Genomic DNA, 17,681 nt, shown 5'->3' with positions numbered 1-17,681 from the left:
CCATGTAGATTGTTGCTGCTATTACTGATAGAGGCTGTGATGATGGCGCTGCTCGGTGACAGCGACCTGTACACGTGTCCCTGTGATTGGTTCAGCATTTACTACATCAGGATTAGCGTGTGAGCGCACCAGGTAGCTGATACAGACCGCGATTGGTCTGTACAATATACATGACGCCAGTCACTCTTTGCATTTGTATTAATGGGAAGATTATTCCCCCTTCTCTGCAGTATGACATTAAAAATGCATATATTTAAGAAACAATAAATAGGTTTTCCAGGTGAACCTCCTCTGTGTAAGAAACGTTTCCTGGTGCTCGCCCGTTGGCGTCAGCCGCCATCTTTAATATGCCAGCCGTATCTCTGCCCTCTGTAGATGGTTACTAGAACAGCTACAACCACAAGTGGGAAAACCTGATTCCGGGATCATTAGCTGAAGGACTGAATCATTTCCTAACTGGTCGTCGTTGTTGTTGTGTATGTGAATAAAATGTACCAGCGATACAAGTATTCGCTTTATAAACTCCTATTAAGTATATTCATAAACATTGCTTAAGGATGTCATTATTCTAGTATCTATATTAAACAGGAATAAAGTGTCGCTCACTGACCGCTATAATGTATCTGTCTCACTGACCGCTATAATGTATCTGTCTCACTGACCGCTATAATGTATCTGTCTCACTGACCGCTATAATGTATCTGTCTCACTGACCGCTATAATGTATCTGTCTCACTGACCGCTATAATGTATCTGTCTCACTGACCGCTATACTGTATCTATCTCACTGACCGCTATACTGTATCTGTCTCACTGACCGCTATACTGTATCTGTCTCACTGACCGGTATAATGTATCTGTCTCACTGACCGGTATAATGTATCTGCCTCACTGACCGCTATACTGTATCTGTCTCACTGACCGCTATACTGTATCTGTCTCACTGACCGCTATAATGTATCTGTCTCACTGACCGCTATAATGTATCTGTCTCACTGACCGCTATAATGTATCTGTCTCACTGACCGCTATAATGTATCTGTCTCACTGACCGCTATAATGTATCTGTCTCACTGACCGCTATAATGTATCTGTCTCACTGACCGCTATACTGTATCTGTCTCACTGACCGCTATACTGTATCTGTCTCACTGACCGGTATACTGTATCTGTCTCACTGACCGCTATAATGTATCTCACTGACCGCTATAATGTATCTGTCTCACTAACCGCTATAATGTATCTGTCTCACTGACCGCTATAATGTATCTGTCTCACTGACCGCTATAATGTATCTGTCTCACTGACCGCAATAATGTATACTGACCGCTATACTGTGTCTCTCACTGACCGCTATACTGTATCTGTCTCACTGACCGCTATACTGTATCTCTCTCACTGACCGGTATAATGTATCTGCCTCACTGACCGCTATAATGTATCTGTCTCACTGACCGCTATAATGTATCTGTCTCACTGACCGCTATACTGTATCTGTCTCACTGACCGCTATACTGTATCTGTCTCACTGACCGGTATAATGTATCTGTCTCACTGACCGGTATAATGTATCTGTCTCACTGACCGGTATAATGTATCTGTCTCACTGACCGATATAATGTATCTGTCTCACTGACCGATATAATGTATCTGTCTCACTGACCGATATAATGTATCTGTCTCACTGACCGATATAATGTATCTGTCTCACTGACCGATATAATGTATCTGTCTCACTGACCGCTATAATGTATCTGTCTCACTGACCGCTATAATATGTCTGTTTCACTGACCGGTATACTGTATCTGTCTCACTGACTGCTATAATGTATCTGTCTCACTGACCGCTATAATGTATCTGTCTCACTGACCGCTATACTTTATCTGTCTCACTGACCGCTATAATGTATCTGTCTCACTGACCGCTATAATGTATCTGTCTCACTGACCGCTATAATGTATCTGTCTCACTGACCGCTATAATGTATCTGTCTCACTGACCGCTATAATGTATCTGTCTCACTGACCGCTATAATGTATCTGTCTCACTGACCGCTATAATGTATCTGTCTCACTGACCGCTATAATGTATCTGTCTCACTGACCGCTATAATGTATCTGTCTCACTGACCGCTATAATGTATCTGTCTCACTGACCGCTATACTGTATCTGTCTCACTGACCGCTATACTGTATCTGTCTCACTGACCGGTATACTGTATCTGTCTCACTGACCGCTATAATGTATCTCACTGACCGCTATAATGTATCTGTCTCACTAACCGCTATAATGTATCTGTCTCACTGACCGCTATAATGTATCTGTCTCACTGACCGCTATAATGTATCTGTCTCACTGACCGCAATAATGTATACTGACCGCTATACTGTGTCTCTCACTGACCGCTATACTGTATCTGTCTCACTGACCGCTATACTGTATCTCTCTCACTGACCGCTATAATGTGTCTGTCTCACTGACCGCTATAATGTATACTGACCGCTATACTGTGTCTGTCTCACTGACCGCTGTACTGTATCTGTCTCACTGACCGCTATACTGTATCTGTCTCACTGACCGCTATACTGTATCTGTCTCACTGACCGCTATAATGTATCTCGCTGACCGCTATACTGTATCTGTCTCACTGACCGCTATACTGTATCTGTCTCACTGACCGCTATAATGTATACTGACCGCTATACTGTGTCTGTCTCACTGACCGCTATACTGTATCTGTCTCACTGACCGCTATAATGTATCTGTCTCACTGACCGCTATACTGTATCTGTCTCACTGACCGGTATACTGTATCTGTCTCACTGACCGCAATAATGTATACTGACCGCTATAATGTGTCTGTCTCACTGACCGCTATAATGTATCTGTCTCACTGACCGCTATAATGTATCTGTCTCACTGACCGCTATAATGTATCTGTCTCACTGACCGCTATAATGTATCTGTCTCACTGACCGCTATACTGTATCTGTCTCACTGACCGGTTTACTGTATCTGTCTCACTGACCGCTATAATGTATCTGCCTCACTGACCGCTATAATGTATCTGTCTCACTGACCGGTATAATGTATCTGCCTCACTGACCGCTATAATGTATCTGTCTCACTGACCGCTATAATGTATCTGTCTCACTGACCGCTATAATGTATCTGTCTCACTGACCGCTATACTGTATCTGTCTCACTGACCGGTTTACTGTATCTGTCTCACTGCACGCTATAATGTATCTGCCTCACTGACCGCTATAATGTGTCTGTCTCACTGACCGCTATAATGTATCTGTCTCACTGACCGCTATACTGTATCTGTCTCACTGACCGGTATACTGTATCTGTCTCACTGACCGCAATAATGTATACTGACCGCTATAATGTGTCTGTCTCACTGACCGCTATAATGTATCTGTCTCACTGACCGCTATAATGTATCTGTCTCACTGACCGCTATACTGTATCTGTCTCACTGACCGGTATACTGTATCTGTCTCACTGACCGCAATAATGTATACTGACCGCTATAATGTGTCTGTCTCACTGACCGCTATAATGTATCTGTCTCACTGACCGCTATAATGTATCTGTCTCACTGACCGCTATAATGTATCTGTCTCACTGACCGCTATAATGTATCTGTCTCACTGACCGCTATAATGTATCTGTCTCACTGACCGCTATAATGTATCTGTCTCACTGACCGCAATAATGTATACTGACCGCTATAATGTCTGTCTCACTGACCGCTATAATGTATCTGTCTCACTGACCGCTATAATGTATCTGTCTCACTGACCGCTATACTGTATCTGTCTCACTGACCGCTATACTGTATCTGTCTCACTGACCGCTATAATGAATCTGTCTCACTGACCGCTATAATGTATCTGTCTCACTGACCGCTATAATGTATCTGTCTCACTGACCGCTATAATGTATCTGTCTCACTGACCGCTATAATGTATCTGTCTCACTGACCGCAATAATGTATACTGACCGCTATAATGTCTGTCTCACTGACCGCTATACTGTATCTGTCTCACTGACCGCTATACTGTATCTGTCTCACTGACCGCTATACTGTATCTGTCTCACTGACCGCTATACTGTATCTGTCTCACTGACCGCTATAATGTATCTGTCTCACTGACCGCAATAATGTATACTGACCGCTATAATGTGTCTGTCTCACTGACCGCTATACTGTATCTGTCTCACTGACCGGTATAATGTATCTGTCTCACTGACCGCTATAATGTATCTGTCTCACTGACCGCTATAATGTATCTGTCTCACTGACCGCTATAATGTGTCTCATTGACCGCTATGATGTATCTGTCTCACTGACCGCTATAATGTATCTGTCTCACTGACCGCTATACTGTATCTGTCTCACTGACCGCTATACTGTATCTGTCTCACTGACCGCTATAATGAATCTGTCTCACTGACCGCTATAATGTATCTGTCTCACTGACCGCTATAATGTATCTGTCTCACTGACCGCAATAATGTATACTGACCGCTATAATGTGTCTGTCTCACTGACCGCTATACTGTATCTGTCTCACTGACCGCTATAATGTATCTGTCTCACTGACCGCTATAATGTATCTGTCTCACTGACCGCTATAATGTGTCTCATTGACCGCTATGATGTATCTGTCTCACTGACCGCTATAATGTATCTGTCTCACTGACCGCTATACTGTATCTGTCTCACTGACCGCTATACTGTATCTGTCTCACTGACCGCTATAATGAATCTGTCTCACTGACCGCTATAATGTATCTGTCTCACTGACCGCTATAATGTATCTGTCTCACTGACCGCTATAATGTATCTGTCTCACTGACCGCTATAATGTATCTGTCTCACTGACCGCTATAATGTATCTGTCTCACTGACCGCTATAATGAATCTGTCTCACTGACCGCTATAATGAATCTGTCTCACTGACCGCTATAATGTATCTGTCTCACTGACCGCTATAATGTATCTGTCTCACTGACCGCTATAATGAATCTGTCTCACTGACCGCTATAATGAATCTGTCTCACTGACCGCTATAATGTATCTGTCTCACTGACCGCTATAATGTATCTGTCTCACTGACCGCTATACTGTATCTGTCTCACTGACCGCTATACTGTATCTGTCTCACTGACCGCTATAATGAATCTGTCTCACTGACCGCTATAATGTATCTGTCTCACTGACCGCTATAATGTATCTGTCTCACTGACCGCTATAATGTATCTGTCTCACTGACCGCTATAATGTATCTGTCTCACTGACCGCTATAATGTATCTGTCTCACTGACCGCTATAATGTATCTGTCTCACTGACCGCTATAATGTATCTGTCTCACTGACCGCTATAATGTATCTGTCTCACTGACCGCTATAATGTATCTGTCTCACTGACCGCTATAATGAATCTGTCTCACTGACCGCTATAATGTATCTGTCTCACTGACCGCTATAATGTATCTGTCTCACTGACCGCTATAATGTATCTGTCTCACTGACCGCTATACTGTATCTGTCTCACTGACCGCTATACTGTATCTGTCTCACTGACCGCTATAATGAATCTGTCTCACTGACCGCTATAATGTATCTGTCTCACTGACCGCTATAATGTATCTGTCTCACTGACCGCTATAATGTATCTGTCTCACTGACCGCTATAATGTATCTGTCTCACTGACCGCTATAATGTATCTGTCTCACTGACCGCTATAATGAATCTGTCTCACTGACCGCTATAATGTATCTGTCTCACTGACCGCTATAATGTATCTGTCTCACTGACCGCTATAATGTATCTGTCTCACTGACCGCTATACTGTATCTGTCTCACTGACCGCTATACTGTATCTGTCTCACTGACCGCTATAATGAATCTGTCTCACTGACCGCTATAATGTATCTGTCTCACTGACCGCTATAATGTATCTGTCTCACTGACCGCTATAATGTATCTGTCTCACTGACCGCTATAATGTATCTGTCTCACTGACCGCTATAATGTATCTGTCTCACTGACCGCTATAATGTATCTGTCTCACTGACCGCTATACTGTATCTGTCTCACTGACCGCTATAATGAATCTGTCTCACTGACCGCTATAATGTATCTGTCTCACTGACCGCTATAATGAATCTGTCTCACTGACCGCTATAATGTATCTGTCTCACTGACCGCTATAATGTATCTGTCTCACTGACCGCTATAATGTATCTGTCTCACTGACCGCTATAATGTATCTGTCTCACTGACCGCTATAATGTATCTGTCTTACTGACCGCAATAATGTATACTGACCGCTATAATGTCTGTCTCACTGACCGCTATACTGTATCTGTCTCACTGACCGCTATACTGTATCTGTCTCACTGACCGCTATACTGTATCTGTCTCACTGACCGCTATACTGTATCTGTCTCACTGACCGCTATAATGTATCTGTCTCACTGACCGCAATAATGTATACTGACCGCTATAATGTGTCTGTCTCACTGACCGCTATACTGTATCTGTCTCACTGACCGGTATAATGTATCTGTCTCACTGACCGGTATAATGTATCTGTCTCACTGACCGCTATAATGTATCTGTCTCACTGACCGCTATAATGTATCTGTCTCACTGACCGCTATAATGTGTCTCATTGACCGCTATGATGTATCTGTCTCACTGACCGCTATAATGTATCTGTCTCACTGACCGCTATACTGTATCTGTCTCACTGACCGCTATACTGTATCTGTCTCACTGACCGCTATAATGAATCTGTCTCACTGACCGCTATAATGTATCTGTCTCACTGACCGCTATAATGTATCTGTCTCACTGACCGCAATAATGTATACTAACCGCTATAATGTGTCTGTCTCACTGACCGCTATACTGTATCTGTCTCACTGACCGGTATAATGTATCTGTCTCACTGACCGGTATAATGTATCTGTCTCACTGACCGCTATAATGTATCTGTCTCACTGACCGCTATAATGTATCTGTCTCACTGACCGCTATAATGTGTCTCATTGACCGCTATGATGTATCTGTCTCACTGACCGCTATAATGTATCTGTCTCACTGACCGCTATACTGTATCTGTCTCACTGACCGCTATACTGTATCTGTCTCACTGACCGCTATAATGAATCTGTCTCACTGACCGCTATAATGTATCTGTCTCACTGACCGCTATAATGTATCTGTCTCACTGACCGCTATAATGTATCTGTCTCACTGACCGCTATAATGTATCTGTCTCACTGACCGCTATAATGTATCTGTCTCACTGACCGCTATACTGTATTTGTCTCACTGACCGCTATACTGTATCTGCCTCACTGACCGCTATACTGTATCTGCCTCACTGACCGCTATACTGTATCTGCCTCACTGACTGCTATACTGTATCTGTCTCACTGACCGCTATAATGTATCTGTCTCACTGACCGCTATACTGTATCTGTCTCACTGACCGCTATACTGTATCTGTCTCACTGACCGCTATAATGAATCTGTCTCACTGACCGCTATAATGTATCTGTCTCACTGACCGCTATAATGTATCTGTCTCACTGACCGCTATACTGTATCTGTCTCACTGACCGCTATAATGTATCTGTCTCACTGACCGCTATAATGTATCTGTCTCACTGACCGCTATAATGTGTCTCATTGACCGCTATGATGTATCTGTCTCACTGACCGCTATAATGTATCTGTCTCACTGACCGCTATACTGTATCTGTCTCACTGACCGCTATACTGTATCTGTCTCACTGACCGCTATAATGAATCTGTCTCACTGACCGCTATAATGTATCTGTCTCACTGACCGCTATAATGTATCTGTCTCACTGACCGCTATAATGTATCTGTCTCACTGACCGCTATAATGTATCTGTCTCACTGACCGCTATACTGTATTTGTCTCACTGACCGCTATACTGTATCTGCCTCACTGACCGCTATACTGTATCTGCCTCACTGACCGCTATACTGTATCTGCCTCACTGACTGCTATACTGTATCTGTCTCACTGACCGCTATAATGTATCTGTCTCACTGACCGCTATACTGTATCTGTCTCACTGACCGCTATACTGTATCTGTCTCACTGACCGCTATAATGAATCTGTCTCACTGACCGCTATAATGTATCTGTCTCACTGACCGCTATAATGTATCTGTCTCACTGACCGCTATAATGTATCTGTCTCACTGACCGCTATAATGTATCTGTCTCACTGACCGCTATAATGTATCTGTCTCACTGACCGCTATAATGTATCTGTCTCACTGACCGCTATAATGTATCTGTCTCACTGACCGCTATACTGTATTTGTCTCACTGACCGCTATACTGTATCTGCCTCACTGACCGCTATACTGTATCTGCCTCACTGACCGCTATACTGTATCTGCCTCACTGACTGCTATACTGTATCTGTCTCACTGACCGCTATACTGTATCTGTCTCACTGACCCCTATACTGTATCTGCCTCACTGACCGCTATACTGTATCTGTCTCACTGACCCCTATACTGTATCTGCCTCACTGACCGCTATAATGTATCTGCCTCACTGACCGCTATACTGTATCTGTCTCACTGACCGCTATAATGTATCTCACTGACCGCTATAATGTATCTCACTGACCGCTATAATGTATCTATCTCACTGACCGCTATACTGTATCTGCCTCACTGACCGCTATAATGTATCTGCCTCACTGACCGCTATACTGTATCTGTCTCACTGACCGCTATAATGTATCTCACTGACCGCTATAATGTATCTCACTGACCGCTATAATGTATCTGCCTCACTGACCGCTATACTGTATCTGCCTCACTGACCGCTATAATGTATCTGCCTCACTGACCGCTATACTGTATCTGTCTCACTGACCGCTATAATGTATCTCACTGACCGCTATAATGTATCTCACTGACCGCTATAATGTATCTCACTGACCGCTATAATGTATCTCACTGACCGCTATAATGTATCTATCTCACTGACCGCTATAATGTATCTGTCTCACTGACCGCTATAATGTATCTCACTGACCGCTATAATGTATCTGCCTCACTGACCGCTATACTGTATCTGTCTCACTGACCGCTATACTGTATCTGTCTCACTGACCGCTATAATGTATCTGTCTCACTGACCGCTATAATGTATCTGTCTCACTGACCGCTATACTGTATCTGTCTCACTGACCGCTATACTGTATCTGTCTCACTGACCGCTATAATGTATCTGTCTCACTGACCGCTATAATGTATCTGTCTCACTGACCGCTATACTGTATCTGTCTCACTGACCGCTATACTGTATCTGTCTCACTGACCGCTATAATGTATCTGTCTCACTGGCCGCTATAATGCGTACACCGTAGTAACTGGTGTCTCATATGTCCAGCTATTTTCCACCACCTCATGCGTTCTGTAGACACCAGCGATGTAGCCTCATGTCTCACATGATCAGAGGTGATTGCCTCACATCCAGTCTCTCAGCCAATGTATTTATCAGCCCGGGGATTCCCAACTCCTGTGCGGTTCGCAGTCACCAATGTAATACATGCAGGACTGTCGGGTCACAGCGGGCATAGCGTGGTGATACATGGAATCATATGGGTGACAACACGATGAGAGGAAACGGTTATTGGTCAAGGTCCTAAGTGCAGTCTGCTTTTACTGCTGCTCAGAATAATACATATTCACTATAAGATTATCTGTCCAATATGGCTGAAAATCAGGGGCAAGTGACAATCCGCCATTTCCTCCAAAACCCTGGAAAACGGACAGAAATGGTCGTTCACATAAACTGGTCAAAACAAACGGATTTATCACATTTGTCTGAACGACCAGTTCTATCTGTTTTCCGATGTTTGGTGTCACTCGCTCACAATCGTTACCTGGTTTTATTTCCAACCAGCCGGACTGGACAGATCTTATAGTGTGTATCCAGCGGGTATGGTATGTTACATAGACAAAACTTAGGCCGACAGTGTCTAAGTCGACCACTATTGGTCAAAATGGTTTCTAGGTCGACAGTCCCTGTACTAGGTCGACATGAGGTTTAAAAAAAAAAAAAAAAAGTTGGTGTAGTTTTCTTCATAGAGTCACCTGGAGCCCCAATTAGTGCACCGTTTCCCCTCGCATCGCTCGCCGTGCTTCGGGCAAGGTGCATCGCTCTGCTACCGCTGCGCTCGGCACAGGTTAACGTTCCCAAATGTAGTCCACATGGATCAGTATATATGAAAAAGTTAAATTGTTTAAAAAAAAAAACTCATGTCGACCTCTTGTCATGTCGACCTAGAGTCCCTGTCAACCTAGAAACCATGTCGACCTACTTACTGTCGACCAGCAGTGGTCAACCTAGACATTGTCGACCTAGAGAGCGGATCCCGTATCCAGCATAGGGTAAGATTGCTCTGCGTCACAATGTGATCAGTAATACCTATAATGGATCCCTCTGCTGTATATGGCGTAGCCTAGACAACCAATGGAACTGTACCTGCGCATGGGTTCTTTATACGTCAGGTGCCATCAAGACACACCTAATTATTATCAAACACACGCATGATCCCGGAATCTGCACATGATATTGGAAGGCTGTATCATTTTATTTACATTCTGAAACCTGGTGCCCCGACCCAGCATCTCCACTTGGGATCTGGTGCCCTGACCCAGCATCTCCACTTGGGATCTGGTGCCCTGACCCAGCATCTCCACTTGGGATCTGGTGCCCTGACCCAGCATCTCCACTTGGGATCTGGTGCCCTGACCCAGCATCTCCACTTGGGATCTGGTGCCCTGACCCAGCATCTCCACCTGGGATCTGGTGCCCTGACCCAGCATCTCCACCTGGGATCTGGTGCCCTGACCCAGCAATCTCCACCTGGGGTCTGGTGCTCTGACCCAGCATCTCCACCTGGGATCTGGTGCCCTGACCCAGCAATCTCCACCTGGGGTCTGGTGCTCTGACCCAGCATCTCCACCTGGGATCTGGTGCCCTGACTTATTATTTCTGGGATCTGGTGCTCATACCCAGACATCTACCTGAGTTCTGGTGCCGTAAACCAGTATCTCTACCTTGGATCTGGTGTCCTGAACCAGCATTTCTACATGGGATCTGGTGCCCAGACTCAGCATATGGGATATTTGGTGCCCAGACCAAGCCATCTACCTGGGATCTGGTGTCCTCACCCCATATTTCTCCCTTGGATACAGCATCTCTCTCCCTGGGATCCAAGGTCCCTGACCCAACAATGGAAAGATTAGATGGACCAAGTGGTTCTTATCTGCTGTCAAATTCTGTGTTTCTATCTCTCCTTGGGATACCTGACCCAGCAGATCTCTGGGATTCGGGGGCCTTGACCCAGCCCACTCCCTGGGATCTGAGGGGCCTGACCCAACAATGGGCAGAATACATGTTTCTATCTATCCCTGGGATCTGGGGGCCCTGACCCAACTCCTGTCCGTGGGATCTGGGGGCCCTGACCCAACATCTCTCCCTGGCGCAGAGATATTCACCCCAGCAGCAGCACAGATATTCCCCTTCCTCCCCCAGCAGCACAGATACCCCCACCCCTCCCCCTACAAGTAGCAGAGAACCCTGTAGAGTATATTGAGCTGCCGTGGGGATAGGAACGGGCTGCTAATGCTTGCTTATAGTGAAGAGAGCGTACAAGCTGTGACTTCATCTCCCCAGCAGTAAGAGTGTCTGTCCGCACTATACCATGTCAGTCCCGGGGACAGGCGATCCCTGCCTCTCCTCTCTCTCTCCAGGCATCCCTGGGACTGCTTAGCTGCTGGAGGATTGATTTATCTCCAAGTTACTGATCCCTGGAAGTTAAGGGGATCCGATCTGCCAGGACTCATTGATTTCCCTGCACTGCCATGTTTACTGCCTGACTTCCATTCTGTAGTATTGATTGGGCAGGGACAGGTAGATATGTCTTTTGTGTTTTAGATCTGGGAACTTGTGTCTGGGATTGCCGGTTGTTCAGTGTTTTAATGGATTAATTATGCCACTGATTAACAACCTCAGAACTATCCACTGCTGTTAATTAAGAGTCCGCGTGTTTGAAGGTATACATAATGATGTGGCCTGTAAGAGTCCCAGCTAAGTGTGTATTCACAGGAGAGTTCCCAGCCGGCTGGCCCAGGCCGTGTCTCCAGTATATTCCTGTGAGTGCGGTCACACAGCACTGCACCAGGGATGCCGCGGTCAGAAGCCAGGATAGGGCAACATTACTTACAGCGGAAACGCCTTTCCCTGCGGCAGGCAGTATGTGTTACACTAATAACTCCAGAACAGGGCTGACCACCAGTGATGTTCTCATGATGTTCCATGAGGGAGGTCCAGTGCTCTTCTGCAGGCCTGAACCATGGATGGACAACCCTATTCCAAAATGTGTTCATTAGCGGGCAGTATTACTACAGTCTTCAGCTAATAAGCGTGGTAAAATGTTAATTTACCAGTAATGCCACGTGTCCAGGAGGGGAAGGGGGAATGACGACTCTCGACGAGGTATTACGGGAAAGGGGGTTAGTTGATAAAAGAGACTTAAATGTGGTTTGGAACTTGGAATGGGGATAAGACGCAATGGTCTTCCCACAGAAATAACCTGGATCATTCAATTTGTGGCCCCTATCTATCCCTGGGATCTGGGGACCCTGACCCAACTTCTATGTCCTTGGGATCTGGGGGCCCTGCCCCAACATCAGTCCTTGGGATCCGCAGCCTTTGGTTTCCTGTTGTCCTGCGTTGTGACCGGACCTTTGGTCTCCTCATGTTGTCCTGCGTTTCTCCTCATGCACCCTACACGTTACACCCTACGAGCCTCGCGCTGCTCCACATCCATCTCAGTAAAAAGTACGAATATAACGAGCAGGAATTGTAGAAGAGGAACTGTTTATAAGCGATTTACACCTGGGGAAACCCCAGCGCCAGCTTCCAGGATGCAGTGTGCCTGTCCTGCAGCCAGATTCCCACAGGCACATCATGTGTGGCCTGCTCCTTGGAGCGCTGACAGCCGGAATGCTGCCACTACCGTCTTTCAGCCCGTCTGAGAGGATATTCCCTGTGTGATCACCTCTGCCACAGACAGAACATCAGAGGGAAGCTGCAGAGATGATCTCTGCCTGACAATTACAAGGGAGACTTCAAGGAACCCAGACACCCGGAACCTGGTTCCCTTATAATCAGAGTGTAGGTGACGGGGAGAGGGGGACATGCACCTGAGGAAGGTCCAAACAGGTCCCAGACCTATCAGCCAGACAGGCGCAGGGCGGAGGAAGAACATCACAGGAGTCGGGTGGGGATGAGGGGGGGGGGGGTGGAGATATGTATTTTATGTACATATAATATATCTAGCAGCAATCCACATCACAGCAATGAGAATGTTTGATGGTGTAAGTCGCAGTGGCATAGTGGTTAGCATTATGGCCTCAAAGCACTAATGTCTTTGGTTCGATTGGCACCGTGGACCATATTGCATGGAGTTTGTATATCCTCACAGTGGTTGCGTGGGTTTCTGGGACTGATGTGACTTAGATATTCCCTGTACAGCGTTGCGGAGTATGTGTGCGCTATATAAGTAACTGGTAATAATAGTATTTGCCAGGTTCCTTGCAGCATTCTGGTGGGATATGATGTGTTCTAGAAGCTGCAAGTGACCGCATACAGCGTCTTCCAGGTGATATGTTAGTGGACGATAGACCTTTATATCGCACAATCTGTCTATTAGCAGCGAGTATGACCATAAGTACAGTGTATCAGGACTGGGTCACATTGACGGCTATTCCGCCATCTTCCCTTTCATATGGGACATTATAATGTGTGATCACATTGACGGCTATTCCGCCATCCTCACTTTCATATGGGACATTATAACGTGTGGTCACATTGACGGCTATTCCGCTATCCTCACTTTCATATGGGACATTATAATGTGTGGTCACATTGACGGCTATTCCGCCATCCTCACTTTCATATGGGACATTATAATGTGTGGTCACATTGACGGCTATTCCGCCATCCTCACTTTCATATGGGACATTATAACGTGTGGTCACATTGACGGCTATTCCGCCATCCTCACTTTCATATGGGACATTATAACGTGTGGTCACATTGACGGCTATTCCGCCATCCTCACTTTCATATGGGACATTATAACGTGTGGTCACATTGACGGGTATTCCGCCATCCTCACTTTCATATGGGACATTATAACGTGTGGTCACATTGACGGGTATTCCGCCATTCTCACTTTCATATGGGACATTATAACGTGTGGTCACATTGACGGGTATTCCGCCATCCTCGCTTTCATATGGGACATTATAATGTGTGGTCACATTGACGGCTATTCCGCCATCCTCACTTTCATATGGGACATTATAACGTGTGGTCACATTGACGGCTATTCCGCCATCCTCACTTTCATATGGAACATTATAACGTGTGGTCACATTGACGGCTATTCCGCCATCCTCACTTTCATATGGGACATTATAATGTGTGATCACATTGACGGCTATTCCGCCATCCTCACTTTCATATGGGACATTATAACGTGTGGTCACATTGACGGCTATTCCGCCATCCTCACTTTCATATGGGACATTATAATGTGTGATCGCATTGACGGCTATTCCGCCATCCTCACTCTCATATGGGACATTATAACGTGTGGTCACATTGACGGCTATTCCGCCATCCTCACTTTCATATGGGACATTATAATGTGTGATCGCATTGACGGCTATTCCGCCATCCTCACTCTCATATGGGACATTATAACGTGTGGTCACATTGACGGCTATTCCGCCATCCTCACTTTCATATGGGACATTATAATGTGTGATCGCATTGACAGCTATTCCGCCATCCTCACTCTCATATGGGACATTATAACGTGTGGTCACATTGACGGCTATTCCGCCATCCTCACTCTCATATGGGACATTATAATGTGTGGTTCCTGCTCTGTCCCCGTATAGCCTCTCTCCCTTCATGTCTCAAGTGCGTATTCTCCGCTATCTGGATTCTAATTTCTCGCCAAGCACAGGTGTCTCAGGGAAAAACCGGGCGTGGGAATAATAAAAAAATAAAGAGTATTCATTTTAGCTAATCTGTATTTATAGTAAATAAATGGGAAGAAATCTGTTTGGAATTTATGTTCCACCCAATCCTGACTTGTGCAAGACGGTCCTGGTCTGCCGCCTGAGAGAGAAGGAACATGTCGTGTTGTGTGTCGCCCTTCCCAAGCCTTTGTTCCTCTGTGTTTCATGTTGCCGCCTCCGCTGTCCTCTGGGGATTCTGCCATGAAGTTATCTATCTATCTATCTATCTATCTATCTATCTATCTATCTATCTATCTCATCTTTGTCTATCTATCTATCTATCTATCTATCTATCTATCTATCTATCTATCTATCTATCTGTCTCATGTCTATCTCTCTGTCTATCTCATGTCTATCTATCTGTCTATCTTTATTAAATATATTTGGTTCAAATTCAAATAGACACAGTGGGGTAAATTTACTAAAGCTTTGAAAACAGAGAATTGATGGTGTTGCCCATAGCAACCAATCATAGCCTTTTAGAAATTGGTTGCTATAGGCACCATCAATAGTTCTCTGTTTTAGAAGCTTTAGTAAATTTTTCCCCAGTGTCTCCATAGAAGCATCAGTCAATATGTTTCCTCAAAGAAGAAAGTGGTCAGGGGCACAGCAACTATTAGCCAGTCAGAGTTACATAGTGGGAGGTGCAGGGTCCCCCAGCAGCACAGAGTATATCAGGAGATGAGTGATGTATCAGTGAGGACAGGGCTGCATGTGACAGGGGCAGTGACATGATGTGAGGAGGAGAATGGAGGCAGCAGGAAGCCACAGACTGAGAGTTATATAGTGGGAGTAGCAGGGTCCCCAGCAGCACAGAGTATATCAGGAGATGAGTAATGTATCAGTGAGGACAGAGCTGCATGTGACAGGGGCAGTGACATGATGTGAGGAGGGGAATGGAGGCAGCAGGAAGTCACAGCCTGAGAGTTATATAGTGGGAGGAGCAGGGTCCCCAGCAGCACAGAGTAATGATGTTAGGCTCTTGTCATACTGATGAAGAAAGATTGTGGCATAAGTAACACTTTTATATTGAGATGAACCTAAATTATGCATTGTTTACTAATGAATTAAAATGCAAAGTTAAATTATTTTCCATTTTACACAACATACTTACAGTATAAATCATATTTTGGTGATGCCGTCTTCTTACCATCATTGTTCCGTCCTGCAGTCCTGTTTCAGTGAGTCATCTTGTACTCTATGAGATAATATAATCATTTTGGCAGTAAACGTTCCTAAGTATAAATTGGAGTAATAATTAAGCACTTTATTCAGATTAAAATAACAATTTTGAGCAGCAACGTGATGTCATAAATATTTTATTTGTTTATTATTAAAGATTGTTTCCACATTGCACCATATCAGAATTGTGCACTTTCCATAATGTTTGCATGTTGCCCTTGTTTGTGACTAATAAGCATTAGAGGAATATTGTCTATAGTGGGTTCTTTCTGGTAAATGCAGTAAAATACAAGATACTCCTGTATGAAGCAGCACTTTCCCTAAAGTGGCTGCGTCGTCCTCGCACAGTAATTATACAGGTTACCTCATTCTATAACCCAGACCCTCCTTCCAGGTCAGTGGCCACGGAGCTCTCCCGGATTATTGTGTGTGGTTGGTATTGCATGACCTGCGGTCGGGGTACAAAAAGCCCAAACCAGGGCTCTATGGGGCCTTAGTCTTGTTCCACCAGTGATTATATGAGCCGGATTCGGTGGCTGAGGTATACAGGGGTTTTGAAGACACTATTCTTAGTAGTTTAGGTTGCAGGTTTGGGAAGACGCACAATGATGGCAACACTCCATTGTGTGTTTAGGCCGACAGGTAAGAATGTGTGTACAACTGGAGGTTCTGTGCAAAATGTACACTTTATTTAGCTTGTTGCATTTATAATATCCCCTTTCTTGTGGATTTGTGGTGCGGTTTGGCTGTGGCCGGTCCTCCGAGGCTGCATGGACACCTCATCTGTCTATCCACATACAGCCCCACGTTACTTCCACAGGGGCAGGCCGAGTTCACCGCTAGATCTCTATGTGAGCAGCTTGTATGTGTTCTGTCTGGCTGATAACTATATTCCAGTCGTTGTCCTGCCGGCTCTGCCTCGCTCCCATAGGGGGGGGGGGGGGGGGGGGGGATTCGGCGTTCTGCTAATACTGGACGTACTAAAATCTAGTTATTATAGTGCAAACAGGAAATACTTTTTTTCAATATGTGAACATGTCGGATATTCAAAACAGGGGATTGTCATGGAAACGCCACAATATTTGCTTAAAATGACACAAGGTCCTTTGGTCGCTGTGCTGATACATTTGGCTCCATTTTTGGCCGTGTCCCTATCTCCTATGGATCTTAAACAGTTACCCTTTGTTATTTAACAATTAGCTGCTTTTCCTCCGCTTGTCCCTAACTTCTTACACGTGGAATCCGTTCAGGATTCTGTTCTGTAATAACAAGTGTTAGTCACTGGGTCACTATTCCAGCGTACGGGG

The 17,681-nt window shown here is 45.1% G+C and overlaps 1 protein-coding gene across 4 annotated transcripts in view; it reads left to right on the top strand.

Annotated features, from left to right (window-relative positions):
• CASZ1 (castor zinc finger 1) overlaps positions 1-17,681 on the top strand; it is a 329,303-nt gene that overhangs the window by 53,186 nt on the left and 258,436 nt on the right. The window lies entirely within an intron of this gene.

The sequence above is a fragment of the Pseudophryne corroboree genome, chromosome 10 (genome assembly GCF_028390025.1).
Source record: "Pseudophryne corroboree isolate aPseCor3 chromosome 10, aPseCor3.hap2, whole genome shotgun sequence".
Lineage (NCBI taxonomy): Eukaryota > Metazoa > Chordata > Amphibia > Anura > Myobatrachidae > Pseudophryne > Pseudophryne corroboree.
The sequence above is the reverse complement of the archived record's forward strand: the minus strand, read 5'-3'. Positions and strand labels throughout refer to the sequence as shown.